Source organism: Canis aureus, chromosome 4 (genome assembly GCF_053574225.1).
Source record: "Canis aureus isolate CA01 chromosome 4, VMU_Caureus_v.1.0, whole genome shotgun sequence".
In the NCBI taxonomy this organism is placed as follows: Eukaryota; Metazoa; Chordata; class Mammalia; order Carnivora; family Canidae; genus Canis; species Canis aureus.
This window is the reverse complement of record NC_135614.1, coordinates 73,754,924-73,774,814: the sequence shown is the minus strand read 5'-3', so window position 1 is coordinate 73,774,814 and position 19,891 is coordinate 73,754,924. Positions and strand designations below refer to the sequence as shown.

The window sequence follows — 19,891 nt, the reverse complement described above, 5'->3', positions numbered from 1 at the left end:
TCTCTTCTAGGATTTTTATGGTTTCAGGTCCATAATTAATTTTGAGGGGTTTTTTTTTTTTTTTTGTGCATGGTGTAAGAAAGTGTCCCACTTCATTCTTTTTGCATGTTGCTGTCCGGTTTTCCCAACACCATTTGTTGAAGAGACTTTTTCCCATTGCATATTTTTGCCTGCTTTGTCAAAGATTAATTGACCATATAACTGTGGGTTTATTTCTGGGCTTTCTATTCTGTTCCATTGATTTATGTTTCTATAAAAAGTTTATTTTTTTAAAAAAGGAATACATGAATTTGGAAAAAAAATCTCACACAGAACCAGAATATATAAAATGCAACAACACTAAGTCTGCCTCTTATTTTAGACTCTATTCTCTTGGTTCCCCTTCCCAGAAGCAAGCATGGCTGCCAATTTCTTGTGTCTCCTTCTCTGTAAGCACATATTGGTTCTGACATATTTTTCAATAGAGAGATCTACATTTATGAATTAAGAATCTAACTAGGTTCAAGTTAGGCAAGTGCAGTAGGGTTCTATGACTGCTATAACAAATTACTACAGACTCGGTGGCTTAAAACAACAAAATTTATTCCCTCACTTTTCTGGAGGCAAGAAATCTGAAATCAATATCACTGGGCCAAAATCGATGTGTCACCGGGGCCATGCTCCCTCCTTAGGCTCAAGAGCAGATTCTGTTCCTTGCTTCTTTCAGCATCTGGTGGCTGCCAGCATTACTTGGCTTGTGGCTACATCCCTCCGATCTCTGTCTTCATAGTTACCTTGTTTTCTCTTGTTCCTTTGTGTATGTCACATCTTGCCCTATTGCCTTCTTAAAAGATTACACTATAATTATTTGGGGCCCAATGAGTAATCCAAGATAAGCTCTCCTTCTCAAGAGCACTAACTCAAATCACACCTGTGAAGACAATCTTTCAAAAAATAAAGAAACAGTTACAGGTTCTAGATATTAGGACCAATTCTCTTTGGTGGCTTTTATTCAGCCCACTACAGTAAGTTATGGATTTTTTAACATTAAAGCTTTCATTCACAAATTAATAACAATAACAAGAATCAAATTGTTCTTTTTCAGGTTAACAAAAGTAAGAAAGGTGAATTATATGATGATCTCTAGCATCCCTACCCCTTGCCCTCTGAGGGACTTAACTATATTCCCTTTAAGCTCATCTCAAAGGATGTGGGATGGTCTCCAGTAATATGCAGCTGGTAATTTAAATTCAGGGCCTCAAGATATTGTTTTCAACTTCCCTTCCCATCTTCCCTTTTGCAAGGGCAACTTAACTCCCAGTGCTTTGGGCCCCTTCCGCCCTGTTGCATCACTTTCCAGCTGTGGTTGTTCCACCCTCATTGTCAGAGCAACGTGATGAAAGATCTGCAGCGTCTGATGCAAGACTATGCTCCCTTGGTGTCCTCTCGCCCAACTAGCTGGCTCTGTCCCCCGTGTGAGAACACTGCTGCCTGACTGGGGAACATGTGCCAGTCCCCAGAGCTCTAGATTCTGACTTTGAACGCAGCCTTAGGTCTTTATATGTGAAGCAGAAGAACTCTGGAGAACTCTGTACACAGGTGGGTTCACTAGGAGAGTGAGGAAGGTAGGAAAATGAAGTACACGCCAGGAAAAGGAAAAAAAAAACAAAAACCCCAGCCTCAGTGGACCTGCCATGCTTTCCTGATTCATTGGCTCCAACCCAAAAGGTCAGACCTTCCAGAGACAGCCTGAAATGTCTTGCCTATGAAATACCCAGTAGAGAGATGAGGTACTTCTGTTTTCTCGTATGGTTAAGCATTGACAATAATAGTTAATAATGAGCCTACTAGGAAAGTTTAAGTTGAAACTTAATACTTTCCTACATGATAGGTTCTGATGCATCCCCACCAGTATTAAAACAAGTGCGAGCAAGGAAGCAGTTATACTTCAGTATAAAACAGAGCTCCCAGGATTTTCATTTACCACTAGTGATTACTGCTCAGGGAAAGGATTAAGAGCATATATAAAGCCTAATTCCGATTCCTCACAGTCCACCTGCTAGCTCCTTTCTGTAACCAGCATCATATTTACCAATATATTTTAAGCCAAGCATGAAAAAGCCAAGAAGACCAATAACTTTGTTATATGGAATGCTGACCAAGGACATAATGGAGGAATTAACCACCACGTCTGACCTGGCTCATGACATGAACATGCCCACCCTCCTGGAGGGCTGCTGGGAAGGACAGCTGAGGTCATGTATCTGGGGTACTTTGCACAGTGCCTGGCAAGTGGCAAAGGCTTGATAAATAGCAGCTACCTCTATTATTAGCACAACCCTGGGGCCCGCAGGGAAACTCCATCCAGTATTAGGCACAGGGAGGAGGGGGAAAAAAATAAGAAAGGCACAGTAAGAGGTGGAGGGGCGGGGAGAAAGGGAAGAGGAAAAGAGAGACCAAGAATCCGACAGACAAGTTTTACAAGTTTTCCTCAGCATAGCTTCTACCCTAGATGCACAATCCAAAATGACTTAAAAAAAAAAAAAAAAACCTGATTGTCAGATGCTGCCAATTGAACTAAAATTGTATATTTTAAATTTATGCCAGAAAACATTTTTCACGTTTGGAAATTCAGTTAGCTATATTTAGTTTCTTTCTTTTTTTTCCCCCACAAAAAATGAAAGACCCAGGTGATACTGTTTTCTACCTACTCAGTCCTGAGATTAAATCCTGGTGTGTGGTAGTTTCATGGACAATTTGCCTATCGGAACTACCTAAAAATGTACCTGGTTGGGTAAAGCTCCCTTCACCTGACCCAGGCAGGCAACCTTTCCTTGATCAACATAGTGAAATGGCTAATGTTTGTATCATCCCCACTGCTCTTTCAACGTATAGGAATGAGACACAATTGATGTTCATCACCAGTCTCAATGGGGAGAGGGACACGAGTGTCACTACTCTGTACTGATCTGTGTCCTGGATTAATGCTTGGAGGTTTTGAAGAGCTTTTCAGCAAGAACCCACACAATAATATTATGACATAATGTAAAGTAGAATAAGGAATCAGCAGGAACAAAATAAACAAAAATAGAAAAATTGAGACGGAGAAAAGCCTAAGACAGCTTAGAGAGAACCTAGAATTGTGCCTTAGATTTAGCTAGAGAGACGTTTCCAGGCAGCCGGAGCAGCAACCTAGGAGCCAGGGCCCAGGGGGCCAACCTCATGCCTGGAAAGGAAGGAATGGTAGGAGCTGCAGGAATCACAAGGAGGAGCATAGGGCAAGAGTCCTATGAGTCTGGACTGGGGACAGCCAGTGAGCCAGAAATATCCAATTTTATTTCCACTATTGCAAACTAACTCCACCCCATCCCCTTTTAGGACGGCCCCAGAGAAACACAGATAACTAGTTTCCAAAGACCCAGTGTGTAGATAGTCCAAGATGCTGGTTAAGGGTGCTTCCCTGCTTTGAAGATCAGATGAATAAGCAGTAAAATAAGCATCTGCTGGATACCTGTGGCAAAGCCAGCAATTTCCTCAAGAGACTGGGCCTACTCTATCATGGCAATGAAAAAATGCTAAGGTTACGGCATTCTATGTGGTGGATTGTGGCTCTGATGCTCTTGGCATGGTCTCCTCTCCGCTTAAAGCAGGTACTACCAATCATTCTGCAAGGTCAAAAAAAAAATCCTCAGAAATCCTCTCAGGAGCAAAAGCTTCCCAGTGAACCTGCCCGGATGAATTAGCTGCACAATGTGTCTCTGTAGAAACTACATGAATTAGCCCTACAGCCGCAGTTACTCGACACAGAGCAGTCTACTTTGGAGGACATCTGCCAAAAGAATACTTTTGTTTAAGAATGGCTAATGTCAAATGGCTCTTAAAAAGAGAAAAACAAGTAGCTGGCAGGCCCACCTGTTTATGGTAGGCCCCTCCTGGTGCCTAACAAGAGGCCACAGATCAGTAAACCGGAAGGTTGGCATGTTTGCATTCCACCATTATCTATAGCTAGGCATCCAGGTGATTGCGCAAAGTTCCAAATCCCTGAAATACAATTTTGCATATGGGTGAAAAGTAACAAAACTAAACAATCCCAAATTACTATCTAATCTCTAAGCAATCCATTCTGGCTAACCCTGCTTCTTACAGAATTATGAATATACAGTATACCAGGCTTCCCATCACATCTGAATTAAGGGTATAATAGTTTCTGAGTGATTTGGCCACTCCAATTGCCTCTTCTGATTCAAAATGTGTGAGGAAGGAATCCCTAGGGTGTCTCTTCTCCAGTGTCCTTGTCCCTTATTTCTTTATGATAAGCAAAATAATGTCCATCCCACCCATGCCCTGCAAAAATATCTGCATCTTAACCTGCAGAAACTTTGAATATGTTGGGTTACATAGCAAGCAGGAATTAAGGCTGGAGGTGGAATTAAGCTGCTGGTCAACTGACTTTGAGAGGGAAAGACTAACGTGGATGATTTTAATGGGCCCATTACAGGGTCTGTAATACTGGAAGAGACAGTCAAAACCAGGAAGAGGGCATCATGAGAAAGTTTCAGTCTTTGCTAGCTTTGAGGATGGAAGAGGGTCAAGAACCAAGGAATGCAGACAATATCTAGAAGCTGGAAAAGGCAAGAATAACAGATTCTCCCTTAGAGTCTTCAGGAAGGAACCCGACCCTATAGACGATTTGATTTTAGCCCCATGAGACCCATTTTGGATTTCTGACTGTGAGATGGTAAATTTACTACTTTACTACTATTTTATTTCTCCCCAACTGCAACTCCTATAAAAGCTGAAAATTCACCTCTCTTTCTTCCCAGACTTAACTGGTTCTTCAACCTTGCAAACACTGGAATCACCTGGGGAGCTTTCAAAAATAATGAATCCTGAGTCTCACACCCAGAAATTCTGATTTCAATGATCTGGGTTCAGCCCAGGAATCAGGAATTTTTAAAACTCCCCAGATGATTCTGATGTGCAGCTGAGTTTGAGAACCACTGTCATAGAGGGTGTGATATGTTTTCATTAACCCCTCTTCATACTCTTCAGACCATGCTGTTTCTTATTAGAATCAAAAGCAGATGAAAGAGCAATAAAAGGCATAAGCTGACATCTAAATTTTGACAGATTTCTCTCCAGAATAAATAGGGAGCATAACCAGCAGTAGCAGAGAAGCTACCCCTGAACTGCTTGCTCCTCATGGAAAGTATTGGCACAGGATAGTGGGCTCCCAAACCCCTATGTGTAGAGATCGGGATTTATTGGCAAAGAATTAAACCCATCGTAGCTAGTTTAAGCAGGAAAAGTACTTATTACAGGCTACTGCCAAGGCTTACCGAATCATTGGGAAAGTCAAAGAAATAGCCTCCAAGTCAAGCTTTCAGGAACAAAAAGCCACAATGCAGAAATGAGCCACCAAAGGAGTTTCTGCCTCCGCTGTGATGAGGAAGCAGCTACAACCAGGAGGCCGTCCCATCAGAAAGTTGCACCAGGCCTGCATACATACCAGCAGGTGGGAGGGCCCAATGCTCTGCCTCTTAGTACTCAAACTGAGCTACTAACTGCTGGTAGCTATGTTAAAGCTGCCACAGGAAAAAAATAAAAATTAAAAATCCCCAACTCCCCTGTGATTGTGCTTTTTAGAAAAAAACAAGCACAGCAGAACATAGTGTCCACTCCACTTCTACCTTCTAAATCTTACACAAGTATGTTCGATTGGCCCAGACTCTATGACATCCAAAATTTTAGCTACAGGAGAATCTGGGTAAAATAATTTTTTTACTAACTTCTGCAGATCATGAAAGTTCACAGAAGAAAGCCTGAATGGGTATTGAGCTCCAATCCACCATAAATGCCATTCACTGTTCCCCCAGCTCATCAACATCCATACTTCTCTCCGTATTTAACCCTCCAAATGATAATAACATAACTGTCCCTGTACTAAAAAAATGTACTCCCCTTCCCTGAAGACACCCAAACTTCCATGAGTCTCTGTCTTTGGATGATATTTATTCCTTCTCCAGTTCAGTTTCAATTCCACCAGGATGTTCATTGTATATCAATTAATTTATAAAATTAGCCACCATCAGTAGACCATACATAAAACTGCCAGAAGAAGGGAAATGGGTAATTATATAAACTGCACTTCAGGGCAATGAAGAGATCAGTGGTGGTTATGGTAGTTCCAGTTTCAGGTGCAAGCCTATCGACGTTATTTACAACTCTTGTCCTCCCTCCGCAGCCCGTTGTAGGTTACTTTCGTTCTCAGCATCACAGCTGGGCCAAGTTTTTTAGCTGGTGGAGTCACCCAGATCTTCATTCCTAGTGAATCTGAGCACTAGGGGATCCTGAATATACTCAATTTCTGTACTCTTCCATGTAAGGTATATGTTTAATATACACATTAAATATAGAATTTAATATAACGTTTCCACTGGGCACAAAAACCCCTCCATTCCTGCTTCCGTTGTATAATGACTATCCTATTTCCTCTTGATAACCAGGCTCAATCACCCAGCTGACCTGATGATGATCCCTCTTTTGCCTGTTGGTCTTATTTGCATGTGGTGCCCAAGTGGTGAGGGGCAATCTCAAATTTCAGTTTTATGGGACTAACTGATATCATGTGCCTCCTGGTGTTTTCACTGAGGACCGATATTAGTTACGTGACATTCCTGCCAAAAATGCATAACCTGAATCTAATTATGAGGAAACACCGTCAGGCTGTGGAAAGCGGGCTTACAGACATCCACAAGGCAGGTGAGTGCGTCTAACTTATTTTTTAGCAACTAATCCTCAAAACATGCCCTATCGTAAACAAATGTGAAGATAAGTGTGACCCTTCTAAGGGTTCATTCACACATCTCTTCCTCAGTCCTTGACACCAGTCCTCCTATCTATTTCCTTCCAAATCTCTAACCATCCAGCTATTCTACTGACCATTAACCATATCCAATGGGAATGCTGGGTGGCTCAGCAATTAAGCATCTGCCTTCAGCCCAGGGCCTGATCCTAGAGTCCTGGGATGGAGTCCCACATTGGGCTCCCAGCATGGAGCCTGCTTCTCCCTCTGCCTGTCTCTGCCTCTGTGTGTGTATGTGTGTCTCTCTCATGAATAAATAAATAAAATCTTTTTTTTTTAAAGCCATAACCAATGTATCTGTGTCAGCCTGGACCTCTGCCCACCTTTATTTTCAGATCACATTGATAAATTCAAATCACTGATTTTTTTTCCCACTACTATCCTTCAAAGTTACCACTGGGTGGGGCTATAATGGTGCAGAAGTCGACTTTCACTAACACAAGCATATTTTGTGGAACACATCCTAAACGAGTCTTGATTCCCCCTCCCCCAGTTAACGTTCATTGGGCTCACCCCGAGAATCTATGGGTATTGGCTAAGGAAGAGGACAATGCAGCAGTAGGTGATACCTGGGAGTATGAGCTTTCCAGCAATGTACTTATGCCTTCAAGACCACTTAATGATGAAGTGTTAAAGAATTAAGAATTAAAAGACCCATTCTTACAGCCTGATTCATAAGATAACACCAAGCCCACAGACAGCTCAGGTCATGTGATCACTTGGTATGCCATGAAAAGTAAGCCAGGACTATTTCTCAGAGGGAGCATTTTTTATTATGTATATCAAGCGGGATCCTGATAGATCAGCCATCTATTCATTCCTGGAAACCTCATGATCAATTAATTACTCATGATCAATCAGCTTCCCAATGAACTTTTCCAGCTCTATTACCAGAAGCTGCTTTAACTTTGCATCTGCATTTAAGTGTTGCTACTTGTCCTTCCCCACTCCAAGACCTCAACAGATCCACTGCAATCAACATACCCATTTCAAGAGCAGCATCTCTCACCTTTACCCCTGACCTAGGACTTCACTGCAATACTTTTCAAGGATATATTTCTCACAACTTTGTTTTTCAATGTCTTGGTGAAAAGAGCATCCTCTGGGTCTCCTTAGTAAGTTACTGGGTCATACATGAAATAGTCCTTTCTCTTAAGAATTTAGATTCCTGCCCCTATATTATACCATGGATTTTGGACACCTGAATTTCCTTCCATGTAGACCTTCACTAAGTCCCATTTCCAGTCATTCAACCAGGCCTAGAATTACAACTATTACCAGCTGAACTCACTAGAACAATGAACCCAGAATCTTTGGGAAATGCACCCATACCAAAAAATTAAGCCAGATTTAAAATTGTTTCTTTCTCTCTGGCCTAGATTCTCCTAATCCATTCCTACACCTGTTCCCTAGGGTTTTGCTGATATAAATGAGCAAAATATTGCAAATCCTTGGGTATGTAAACATTTGTCTCATAAGATAGACATTGTACTTGTCCTTCTAGAGACATACTGGTGTTTGACTTCCAATAGAGAACAATGAATGGTTGGAAATAGGGGCAGGAAGAAAACTGACATCCCGTTGCAAGGAAACTATCTCAGTAAAGCCATTATAGTCTCTAGCAAGGCTGGACCAGCCTTATGAGACAGGGAAGGACAAGATGCTTTACTGGCAATGGAGGCTCACTGGAATATTGGGGATCTTGGAAGGTTGGACTGAACCCGCCCAAGTAGTTCCAATTCTCAGGGTCCCACTCTTTCCCAATCAATACCCAAAGTTTTACATAAAAGACCTAGTGGTTCTATGAGTTTAGATTATCTTTTAATCATCAACCCACAGAATCAAATGGTATTTGATATTAGAATGCATAAGCCTTGCAACTACATGAAATAAATGGTTCTTCTAGAAAGTCATAGAAGCTCCTTGGTCCTCTGATCATGCCTCATGCCAATAACTTTAAAATTCTGAGCATATCATTTTCTTTCTTGAAGTTCTCCAACGTAGGTAAAACAGCCACCCAACTCCACAGACCTTGTATTCCTTATTCTCACCATGATGGTCAGCAGGCACTCTACCAAAATCTTTGCCTTCACTGAGCTCTTCACTCTAAGTAATCAATATTTTAAGTCACTATTGCACCACTCCATGTCATATACTGCCAATATTCCATATTCTAATATTTCATATTCCATATTCTAATTCCATATTCCATAATCATTGCTACTTTCAAACCCAATAGTCAGGAAAAATGAATCCAAATTTCCAATTTTTTAAGAGTCTGTTGCCTATAACTCTCCTAGTACCAATTATAGGCATAGATAGATTTAGTTCCAGAGAACATAAGCCATTCTAGCAAGTTGAAGAATGAAAAAAAAAATTATTATAGGGCATTGAAAAGCTCACTGAATCTTTAGAAGAGTCCAAATTTAGGTTGACATTTCAGAAATGACTCCCAAAACTACATGAAGACCTGGATCACCAAGGGATCTTTGTTCTCCCCAGATGAGGAAACTGCCATCTCCTAAACAATATGACTGCCAAAGTCCAGAAGCCACCGCAGTGGGGTGGGCCTCAAGGAGAGGAAGGTGGTGCCATGTGAAACCAGACATGCCTTAGTCCTCACTTGCAAAATGAGCTTTCTGTGACCACCTCTTAACACCCACAAACTTCTGCTAATGCTGCTACAGAAAATTCAAATACCTCCATGACTAAACTTTTAAAAGAAAAAACAGAAGCAGCAAAAGCATGGCCTCTGCCTCGTTTTACCTTCCAAACATTGCACTAGTGCAACTTAATGGCAGGACGTAAATCACATTCAGAGCCCTGAGGGTAGGGTAGTCTGGGAAATGTGGTGTTTGGTTCACCAGCCACTACAATGCAAGAAGGCATGTTAGAAGTCAGGTAAAGTAGACAGTAGGGGCAGAGCTAGCAAACCCATCACAAACCCCAAATACTAAGTTCTAGTCTTAAACTCTGACAAGAACTTTTGTAGATGTAATTTTCTTTGAAACCAGTGAGACCATTGCATACATTTTCTTTATATGCTCCACATACCTATATAATCCCTCAACAGTTGTAGATAAACTATAAATTCCAATTGATTGAATGATTGGTTTAGAATATGTTGTAACAGAGAAAGGCACTTATTTTTTATTTTCCTGACTCATTGCTAGAAGTCACTGGATAATGCCTTCTCAATGCAGCTGCAGCACAAAATATTTGCTGTTTATCTTGATGACATACCAGGTCTTCTGAATCATCTGAGTAACAATAAATTATATTTGGAAGCATTGTAGATGAACTACATTGTACAATATACTCATTTCTGGAAACTGATATAGGGAACCAATGCACCCCTTTTTTTCCATTCACTTGAGAAAACAGAGAGTTTACTGTCTTAAGGAAAGTCACACTTTCATGGCCTCTTGCCTTGAAGTCAATAATGTGCCTTACAGAAGAATCCCAATAGAGATAGACAGTCTATCTTCTCCAAGATATCCCCTTTCTTATCGTACATTCAGTTGTCTTGAAACTCCCAAAGTCTCTGGTGTAATTGTTTTGCCTGAAACAGAGAACATCTTTGTGAGTGTTTCTCAGAGGAACAACTGACCCAGAGAACCATAGCCCCCTCGTTCAAATTCTGCTCTCAGCACCAAGACCCATTGGTTTGTAGTGTATAAATACCCAATTCACACAGTGTGTCAAGTGTTGGCCAGAACCCAAACCTTGCACAGCCCCCCTGGCCTGCTCAGAATTTGGGAGGGCAAAGGTCATCGTGCCCATTTCCCCCTGGCTTCAGTCAGGACTATACAAAATTAATCTTGGCCCACAAGAAACTGATTGTAACCTGGGAATGACATGAAATAGCCACTTTCTTCTCAAATCTCCCCTGTTACTTCCTAAACCATTGATTGAAAGGAAAAAGTAGCTCATGAAAGGTGAAAAGGTTTCATTTCAGAAGCACCAAGGAGACCTTGACAAGACCCACAGAGGCCTCTAAATGATTTTTGAATGACTACTGTGTTGTTTCACTCAAAAAGTTAAGGATTTGGGAGGGGGTCCATAGCAAGCAAGCACGTTGACATGAGCAGACCAGATATCTCTCTCTCTCTCTCTCTCCTCTCTCTTTCTGCAAACAAAAAAAGGAAAGAAAGGAAATGGAGATCATTATTATAGTAATTCAATAGCTCCCCTACCTCCTGAAATACTAGAATAATTGCCTCAACCTGTAGTGGAGACCAATTACAGCTTAGTCGCTGCTCTGGGCATGGACCTTCAGAGAGTTGTTCAGAGTAGAAGAGTCTTCCATTCCACATCCCTGCTACACACTCTGTGTTCCTCAGCAATGTAGGTACAACCCCCTCCATTTTCTTTTGTTAAACATAGAGCCACACTTTCCTATCTAATCCTAAATTCTCAAGGCTTCCCTATAAAGGTACGTGAGCCCTCCCTGGAGGAACTGGCACAGAATAGAAGAAAATGGCTCCAAAGGAAGGTTTATAGTTTGGCTTTATTTTTAAAAGGAACTGAAGACAATTAGATGTCATTTATACTCCTTTTTAAGAAGTCAGAGAGGAGTAAGAATAACCCCTCAGGATTTCTTGCTAGACTCTAGCCCTCAAGGAAAGCCCAGCTTTCCCTTTGTGGCATCTGCCTGTCATTGCTTCTGACTCCCTCCCCCAACATGCAACAGTGGAGGCTTCTGCATATGCTTGCCTTTCTGACAGGATTTGTGCATTGCATTCTCCCTTATATTTTTTTCTTAAGGATTTTATTTATTTATTTGAGAGAAAGTGCATGAGTGGGGAAGGGATAGAGGGAGAAGCAGGCTCCCAGCTGAGCAAAGAGCCCAACGTGCAGCTCAATCCTAGGACTCCGGGATTATGACTTGAACCAAAGGCAGATACTTAAACAATTGAGACACCCAGGCACCCCGCATTCTCCCTCTTATAACTGTCCTACCCCCAACACACACAAACACATACACACATACACAATCTTCTTTCATGACTCAAAAATCATGTCAAAAGTCATAGAAAGCAAAAGAAATGGCTTCAGGGGCACCTGGATGGCAGATGATAGATAGATAGATAGATAGATAGATAGATAGATAGATAGATAGATATATCCCCCTTAAAAAAAAAAAAAGCAATGGCTTCAGAGCTAAATTGTGTGAGCTCCAATTGTGGCTCCACCATATACAAAGTGTTGGACAAGATCTATGCCTCAATTTCTTAGTCTATAAAATGAAGATAATAATAGCATCTACCCCGAAAAGTTGCTTTTGAAGGTTAAGACTGATTTTTTTTAAAATTTATTTATGATAGTCACAGAGAGAGAGAGAGAGAGAGACAGGCAGAGACATAGGCAGAGGGAGAAGCAGGCTCCATGCACCGGGAGCCTGATGTGGGATTCGATCCCGGGTCTCCAGGATCGCGCCCTGGGCCAAAGGCAGGCGCCAAACCGCTGCGCCACCCAGGGATCCCTGAAGGTTAAATTATGAATGCTATTCAAATGCTTAGAAAAACATCTGGCATAAGGTCATATTCAATACATATTTGCTCCTATTATTACAGGACATGGCAACTAGATGGTGTATTGAGTATTTATATTCCCTTCCTGTCCTGATAAACAGTGAAGTACTACACGTCGGCTATGCCCACATCTCCATTCAGAGGAGAGTGGTCATGAGGAGTTCTTTCTTCATTAAGATACTATAGCTGATAGTCACTGATCCAAAAATGAGTGCCCAGGACTGAAGCAACCACATGTACATAAGATGAACATGAGCAAGACTTATTGTCAAGGAGATGACTTGGCATGCTACCTAATCGGAGCACTCCATACTGAGTGGTGACAACCCAGCCCAATCAGAACTTCTCTCCTGGAAAGTTGGAATGTAAAAGTACACAGGGAAGAAAGCAATAGAGGCCTCTTTGAAAGACATTGAAAAGATGACCAGATCACTATCAGGGCAACCATCTTCTGAATGGCAAATAAGCAGAGGATCCAGTGATGGCATAGGTGCTGACATAATTCCCCACCTTACCTTCTTTCTAGTACATCTTTCTGTTAAAATCTATCTCCTAAGCTGTGATTTTCAAACTTGAGCCTTAATAGAAGCCTGTGAAATTTGTTAAAATGTAGATTCCTGAGTCCCTTCCCTAGAGATTCTGATGCAGTAGAACTAGGGTGGAGCCTCAGAGAGAGCCATGATTTGTGCACACAGGTTATCCACTGTACTCCACCAGGCACACACATATTGATGATGTGAATGCCTCCTGAGAGTTGTGCAGTGTACAACCTGCCCAGCTAAATGCACCAGCCACGAATGGTCCTCATGTACATGGCTCCAAGCTCACACTAAGAAACACTGAAGGTAACTTGGATACGTTTCTTTTTTGCCATCTATAAGAATTTAACAAATACTAGTTTCCTGCTGATCCACCAGGGTCCTAGTTACTGTGCATACTTACAAGATATCAATAGCTGGGCAGAACTGAAGCAGAGAGGAAAATGATAGGTAGAGAAAGGACCAGTGCATTGCTGTTTCATTATACACAGAAAACTTCGACAAGAGACTTGAAGTCTAGTCTAAATATATGTCCCTTCTGAGTGCTACTGGCTGTGAAGCAATTGGAATGAAACCAGATACAAAGAGTGCAGAATGAATTGCTGATGAAAACCTTACAACACCCCTAGGCACTGGCATTGTGCTCCCAGCTCCCTGCCCCTCCTTATACACATTGCTTTCCAACCTCCATTAGTTGGTGAGGGTCTCAATGTAGTTAGGGAGTAGGAAGATGCCACAAGCCCCTGCAAAAATGGATTGGGCTCCTAGAGAAAGGATTTTTTCTAAGTTTTATTTAAATTCCAGTTAGTTAACATACAGGGTAATATCAGTTTCAGGTGTGCAATATAGTAATTCAACACCTCCAGGCATCACCCAGCACTCATCACAAGTGCACTCCTACATCCGTATCACCTGTTTAACCCACTCCCCTCACCCACCTCCCCTCTGGTAACCATCAGTTTGTTCTCTATAGTTAAGAGTCTCTTTCTTGAGATGCCTGGTGGCTCAGTGGTTGAGAGTCTTTGGCACAGGTCATGATCCCGGGGTCCTGGGATAGAGTCCTACATCAGGCTCCCCGTGGGAGCCTGCTCCTCCCTCTGCCTATGTTTCTGCCTCTTTGTGTCCTCATGAATAGATGAATAAAATCTTTTTTTTTTAAAAAGTCTCTTTCTTGGTTTGCCTCTTTTTTTCTCCCCTTGGCTCATTTGTTTCGTTTCTTATATCCAATATATGAGTGAAATCATGTCTTTCTCTGACTTATTTCACTTAATATATTACCTCTAGCTCCAGCCATGTCATTGTATATGGCAAGATTTCATTCTTCTTTATGGCTGAGTAATATTCCTTTGTGTATATGTGTGTGTGTGTATATATATATATATATATATATATATAGAGAGAGAGAGAGAGAGAGAGAGAGGGCAAACAAGCAGAGGTGTGTGTGTGTGTGTATATATATATATATATATATATATATATATATATCCCACCTCTTCTTTATCCGTTCATCAGTCTATGGACACTTGGGCTCTTTCCATAACTTGGCTATTGTAAATAATGCTGCAATAAATATTGGGGTGTATTATCCCCTTGAATTAGGATTTTTGTATTCTTTGGGTAAGTACTGAGTAGTGTGATTGCTGGATTGTAGGGTAGCCCTATTTTTAACTTTTTGGGGAAACTCCATACTGTTTTCCAGAATGCCTGTGCCAGTTTGCATTCCCACCAACAGTGCATGAGGGTTCTTTTTCACCACATCCTTGCCAACATTTTTGTTTCTTGTGTTGTTGACTTCAGACTTTCTCATAGGTGTGAAGTAGTATCTCATTGTAGTTTTGATTTGCATTTCCCTGATGATGAGTGATGTTGAGCATCTTTTCGTGTGTCTGTTGGCCACCGGTCTGTCTTTTTTGGAGAAATGTCTATTCATGTCCATGTCTTCTGCCCATTTCTTAATTGGATTAATTGGTTTTGGGGTGTTGAGTTTTATAAATTCTTTTTACATTTTGGATATTAATGACCCTCTACCAGATATGTCATTTGCAAATATCTTCTCCCATTCCAGAGGCTGTCTTTTAGTTTGGTTGATTATTTCCTTTGCTGTGCAGAACCTTTTTATTTTAATGTCCCAATAGTTTATTTTTTTATTTTGTTTCCGTTGCCTCAGGAGAAATACATAGAAAGAAGTTGCTATGGCTGATGTCAAAGAAGTTACTGCCTATTCACTAAAGAAAGGATTTATCATCTATCAAATGAGTTCAAGTCAACAGGTTTTTGTTGAGCACAGTTAAGTACTGATGGAATTAAAAAAAAAAAAATTAGAAGACTCCATCCCAAGCTACTCATGGAGAGAAGTGTCTCTTGTGAGAAGGAGGGGCATAAGTAAAACATGTAAAGAAACTGGAGGACAACCAAGAGAATATGTCATCAAGTACAAAGTACTAAGATTGTACGTGGATTAGAGTTCAGGAAACCAGGAGACCAATGAGACTGCATAATGCCACATGGAGGCAATTGAAAAATATTCTAGCAGCTACTTTTGTAAAGGTATCTGAGGTATGAGATTTAAAAGGAGAAACACACTTGCTCATTTTCCTGTTGATCCCAATGTTGGACATGGTCATGTCCACTTCACATGTTCTGAACCTCACATTTTACTCTGATTTTCCTGGGGCACCTCGCTTCTGCTGCATGCTTACCTCAGCTACTCAGACACCTGGTCTAACACTTTGGTAACCACCCAACACTTGCTCAAAGCTGGCAATATGAGGGAGATAGCACATGGGGGCAATCCTTGACCAGTCAGGGATGGCAGCTTGCAGACGCCCGCCACACTAGTATCCCTTGAGTGGACAATTCCGAGAGGCATTTTTCCTGGTTCTCAGTCCCAGAAGGGGCAGGCCACAGTTTCCCACAGCTGTGACCAAACTTGATAACAAACCTTTGTGTGAACTGGCTTCCCCTCTTGTCTTTTTTCCTTTTCCCCATCCTCCACTCTAGTTCCCTGAGCTCACTTCCCAAAGGACCTGCATACAATCCTTTGTCCTAGGCCCTCTTCTGGAAGGAACTCTGGTTTTAAACAATCTCCTAGAGAGATAATGGTTTCTGGTTTCTGGTATTTTACACTCAATTTGCAGAGAACTCTGACACAGGCCTTCTCTCCCAAGCACACTCATCTCAGAAAAGTCCAAACCAACATGTACTGTGTATTTGATCCAAAGTTTTGCCAAGGCTCAGCATATGAGGACAAGGAGCAGAACAGAGTGTTTTATATTTCCCAAGTCCCTGTTATGTGCCCCTACTGTGCTATATGTGCTTGTATGTTATTGTTACACAAACCTGATGAGGTAGGTAGAATTTTTTTTTTTTAAAGATAAGGAAACTGATTGGAGAGAACAAGAAGTGACAGTATCAGGATCTGAATTCAAGTCTAAGGATCCTAAAGTCCATATTTTGCACATTTGCCTCATATTTGCTCCCACATACTACTTAACACATGGGGTTAGATGCCTCTTTCTCAAGTGTGTCAGTGGTTTTCATTTTTTGTTTTTGTTTTTTCAGTTTTGGAACTAGAAATTAGTGATCTGCAGCAAGGAGTTGGCATTTTAATCTCTCCAGGTTGTGGGACAGAGTTGGCCCTTTAAGCAAGAGTGAAAGCTCAGAATATTGAAAGCTTCTTATGTCTGTGTGCTACACCCAGGGATTTCAAGCCAGCTTCAGTTTGGCTCTGAGAAATGCAAGGCAGCTGTCTGGCTGCTAATGAACACAGAACAAGAGTCAAGCCTATCGTGGCTCTGGGCTCAATGCTGAGCACTCAGTAGGTACACATGAAAACATGCGCCAAACTACCTGTAAGGTCTGAGAGCCAAGGCTCCATTTCCCTCCAAGTGCCTGCCAAAAGTAAATAGTTGGGGGGCACATAACACATTTCTATGCTCTCTACACTGAGCCCCACTTGTACCTTTTACATGTCAGACCCCAGAATAACAGGTATCTAAATAGCTTTATGAAAGCCACACAGTAGCATTTTGAGACTGAGAACCTGCCTCCTTAGTGATCACATCCCTTTTGAAACATAATTCACGGCTCTTTGAGCTGTCACTCTTAATAGTGCTCCTACAGGTTGAACTAGATCCCCACTGCTTTATGTCATCCTCTGTGCTCTTTCTGTTTTTGTGTTTATTTACTAATTGGCTGACTCTGGTTGTTTTTTATTGATTTACAAGTCAACTCAGAAAAAGTGATTCAAGTGTAAGGTATTGAAGGCTTGGATCTATATTCTCAAACTGCTTCTCTGGTCACTGAGACCATGTCATCTCTGGGGATATCTATTCACCTTGCTCTCCCCACCTTGGTAAGGAAGGGATCAGAATCATTAAGCCTCCTGGAGTAGACAAGGCCACATTCGTTCATTCACTGATTGAGACAGAACTACATTATTTCTACACAAAGAAAAGTTTAGGGACACCTGACTGGCTCAGTTGTTATAGCATGCAACTCTTAATCTCAGGGTCATGAGTTTAAGCCCCACACTGAGTGTGGAGCCTACCTAATTTCTTTAAAAAATAAAGAAAAGTAGTGACTTTAGTAACTGTAATCAATTTTCTTGAGCATGAGGGTGCCATGGAGTTAGGACTCTGTGAAGTATTTCTCAAACTGCAGGCTTTTCAACCACCTGCAGCAGAATTCCCTAGAATGATTATAAATATAGATTCCTGGACTCCATCCCAGACTTAATGTAATAGAATTTGGTTTTGGTTTTTTTTAAGTTATTGTTAACCAGGAAATTTTCATCCCACTAAAGGTGAAGGGCCCCCCCACCCCGCCAAGATCTACAAGACTCACATGCCCTACATTGCCAAGCAAAGATTTCATCGGTGGACATCACCTCCACCTTGTCCAGTTCAGAGCCGTCAGGCCAGTTCTGACACTATCATCCTGTGTCATCCTCTTTCAGTATGTGAACTCAAATCAATATACTGGTGAGGGGGAAAAGAAACTGAGAAGAGAAGAAAAATCAAGGAATTACAGTCCAAGAAACTCACTGATGAACTCAGGAGGAAATTGCTCCAAGAATATACCATGACAGTTAAGTCACTGCAAACACATATTTCTAACCATTTCCCACATCTGCGTATGGCCCTTAATAACCTCCAGTGGGTATCATATTTTGGTTCCAAAACTGTAGTCATTCAACTTACACTATGGAAGCAGGGAACCGGTAACCCAACTGTCTAATTTCCATGGGGAATGTAGGAGACATCTGGCATTATAGCAAAACTGTGTGTTATAATTGTACCACCTCACATTTGCAGAGTGACTTACGGTTTCTAAACATCCTTTAAGGACAATATATCCCATTTAAACTTTGCATTGTTGGAGATACCAAAATTAATATAGAGACTAATAAGGTTAACAGCAAGCCAGGATTTGGTTATCTCCTCAAATAGTTTAAACACCATGAGGTCTTGAAAACAAGATCAGAAGACACTCTTCAGCAAGAATGAAGAAACATGCAGACTCTGACTCACAAACTGAGTTTTCCCAGACAGTCCTGATCTCCAGGCATGTACTCAATGGCTAAGGAAAAAAAAAAAATCATGATTTGCCAGAATGAAAATTAGCTTCTCTGATTCACTGGGTTTGAGTGTATAAATTTTGTTAATAAAAGTACCTGCTATAGATCAGATTCCAGGAGACATATTATGTCTTAAATCACTTCCTGAATTTATTCAAATCTGCCTGTTGAAGAAAGGTTCACTCTCATACATAATGCCTTTGACCACAAATAAAGTCTCTGCCATCTGTTTTCACACTAGGAAAACACTATTTGGATTCAGTGATGAAATAAAAAAAATCCTATTCACATAAATCCAAGTTTTGTTCTCTTACCCTGGGATCTCTCCTGCTGAAATTACAAGAAAAAGGACTTTGTTAATTAAAAAGATGAAGTATGAACATGTGTTATTCAAGAATATTGATACCTCCACCAACATCTACAAATTATTAACATTCACATAGCCCATGGTTTTTGTTTGTTTGGTGGCAATGCGAGCTTTTTAAAATTAGAGCTTCAGATATATCATTTTACCAGGCCCTCACAATACTTCAGAGGGTAAAGGGAGATGCCTTTACTTTTGTAGCTCCTTTTAGCTCTTTGAACCAAATATTTCAAGGATATTTATCACTACCAGGTATCTTATTGAAATGGGTAAGCATAAGCAGCTTAGGTCACTAAAGAACTAGAGACAGGAATTTAAACTGGTAAGACAGGACGCCTGGGTGGCACAGTGGCTGGCATCTGCCTTCGGCTCAGGGCGTAATCCCGGTCTGGGGATGGAATCCCGAATAGGTCTCCTTGTGGGAAGTCTGCTTCTCCCTCTGCCTATGTCTCTGCCTCGCTTTGTGTCTCATGAATAAATAAATAAAATCTTTAAAAAAGTAAAAAAAAAAAATACACTGGTTAAACAAAGAAGGTATCCTTACCATGGTTGATAAAGATGGATACCGCATCCTTAAATTCCACCCCATTGACGACTGCTGCTCTGGATTATGGAGGACTGATCAAGAGCCAATACACAGTCTGCAATGCAGCCTGGAATTTCAGTATCAAATTCCTAGCCCTATCCTGGGGAACTGAGTTTTGAAGACATTCCCCCCCCCGCCCTTTAGGACCAGACCTAGGAGTAAGGCAGGTTGAAGAGGCTGTTACTTGGTTCATTTCCCCCAGACTTCAACATGTTCCTGAGTCTCACATTTGACCACTTCCCCTCCAGAGAAGGAAGTATGAGAATGCCTGAAAATGTGAGCACACCTTACCTCTGAGCTACACCTCCACGCGCTCCAGGCATCTTTTTCCTGGCCTCACCCCTCAGAGGTTTTGGGGACCTCAGGCCTGGAAATACCTGGAACCCAACTTTCCATCATCCTGGGAAAGACAAGGGGTACAGGGTGGTTCTATTTATAATCTTTTC

The 19,891-nt window shown here is 41.3% G+C and overlaps 1 long non-coding RNA gene across 1 annotated transcript in view; it reads right to left on the bottom strand.

The window, feature by feature from the left end:
• The window catches only part of LOC144312982 (uncharacterized), a 38,234-nt gene continuing 18,343 nt past the window's right edge, over window positions 1-19,891 (bottom strand). The window contains exons 7-12 of the long non-coding RNA XR_013378623.1: window positions 19,737-19,845; window positions 18,592-18,659; window positions 18,449-18,497; window positions 17,763-17,916; window positions 5,319-10,406; window positions 1-923 (exon numbers count right to left, since the gene is read on the bottom strand). This is a non-coding gene — a long non-coding RNA (uncharacterized LOC144312982). The remainder of the gene's footprint in view (window positions 924-5,318; window positions 10,407-17,762; window positions 17,917-18,448; window positions 18,498-18,591; window positions 18,660-19,736; window positions 19,846-19,891) is intronic.